We start from the raw sequence: 2,140 nt of genomic DNA on the forward strand, positions 1-2,140 counted from the left end.
TTGTATGTGAACGTAAGAATCCATCACACCTGATCATCACGTGGTGCTTAGAAGCGACGAACTGTAGCAACGGTGCACAGTTAGGGGAGAACACTTCTTGAAATTGTTGTAAGGGATCATCTTATTTACTACCGTCGTTCTAAGCAAACAAGATGCATAAACATGATAAACATCACATGCAATCAAATAGAGTAGTGACATGATATGGCCAATATCATGTAGCTCCTTTGATCTTCATCTTCGGGGCTCCATGATCATCTTGTCACCGGCATGACACCATGATCTTCATCATCATGATCTCCATCATCGTGTCTTCATGAAGTTGTCACGCCAACGACTACTTCTACTTCTATGGCTAACGCGTTTAGCAATAAAGTAAAGTAAGTTACATGGCGTTCTTCAATGACACGCAGGTCATACAAAAAATAAAGACAACTCCTATGGCTCCTGCCGGTTGTCATACTCATCGACATGCAAGTCGTGAATCCTATTACAAGAACATGATCAATCTCATACATCACATATATCATTCATCACATCCTTTTGGCCATATCACATCACATAGCATACCCTGCAAAAACAAGTTAGACGTCCTCTAATTGTTGTTGCATGTTTTACGTGGCTGCTATGGGTTTCTAGCAAGAACGTTTCTTACCTACGCAAGACCACAACGTGATATGCCAATTGCTATTTACCCTTCATAAGGACCCTTTTCATCGAATCCGTTCCGACTAAAGTGGGAGAGACTGGCACCCGCTAGCCACCTTATGCACCAAGTGCATGTCAATCGGTGGAACCTGTCTCACGTAAGAGTACGTGTAAGGTCGGTCCGGGCCGCTTCATCCCACAATACCGTCGAAACAAGATTGGACTAGTAACGGTAAGCATATTGAACAACATCAACGCCCACAACTACTTTGTGTTCTACTCGTGCATAGAATCTACGCAATAGACCTAGCTCATGATGCCACTGTTGGGGAACGTAGCAGAAATTCAAAATTTTCCTACGTGTCACCAAGATCTATCTATGGAGAGACCAGCAACGAGTAGAAAGAGAGTGCATCTACATACCCTTGTAGATCGCTAAGCGGAAGCGTTCAAGTGAACGGGGTTGATGGAGTCGTACTCGTCGTGATTCAAATCACCGATGACCAAGTGCCGAACGGACGGCACCTCCGCGTTCAACACACGTACAGCCCGGTGACGTCTCCCACGCCTTGATCCAGCAAGGAGAGAGGGAGAGGTTGAGGAAGACTCCATCCAACAGCAGCACAACGGCGTGGTGGTGGTGGATGAGCGTGGCAATCCCGCAGGGCTTCGCCAAGCACCATGGGAGAAGAGGAGGAGGGAGAGGGGCAGGGCTACACCAACGAGAGATCAAATCGCGTGTTATGGGCAGCCCTATGCCTCACTATTTATAGGGGGTGAGGGGCTGCGCCCCCTTCTAGGGTTTCCCACCCCCAAGGGGTGCGGCCAGCCCTAGATGGCAAAGGGGGCGGCGGCCAGGAGGGGGAGAGAGGGGAGGCGCCCACTAGGTGGGCCTTAAGGCCCATCTGGACTAGGGTTTGCCCCCTCCCACTCTCCCTTGCGCCTTGGCCCCTTGTGGGGGGCGCACCAGCCCACCTAGGGGCTGGTCCCCTCCCACACATGGCCCACGCAGTCTTCTGGGGCAGGTGGCCCCACTTGGTGGACCCCCGGGACCCTCCCGGTGGTCCCGGTACAATACCGATATCGCCCGAAACTTTTCCGGTGACCAAAACAGGACTTCCCATATATAAATCTTTACCTCCGGACCATTCTGGAACTCCTCGTGACGTCCGGGATCTCATCCGGGACTCCGAACAACATTCGGTAACCACATACAAGCTTCCTTTATAACCCTAGCGTCATCGAACCTTAAGTGTGTAGACCCTACGGGTTCGGGAGACATGCAGACATGACCGAGACGTTCTCCGGTCAATAACCAACAGCGGGATCTGGATACCCATGATGGCTCCCACATGTTCCACGATGATCTCATCGGATGAACCACGATGTCAAGGACTTAATCAATCCCGTATTCAATTCCCTTTGTCTATCGGTATGTTACTTGCCCGAGACTCGATCGTCGGTATCCAATACCTTGTTCAATCTCGTTACC

Source organism: Triticum dicoccoides, chromosome 7A, assembly GCF_002162155.2.
Source record: "Triticum dicoccoides isolate Atlit2015 ecotype Zavitan chromosome 7A, WEW_v2.0, whole genome shotgun sequence".
In the NCBI taxonomy this organism is placed as follows: Eukaryota; Viridiplantae; Streptophyta; class Magnoliopsida; order Poales; family Poaceae; genus Triticum; species Triticum dicoccoides.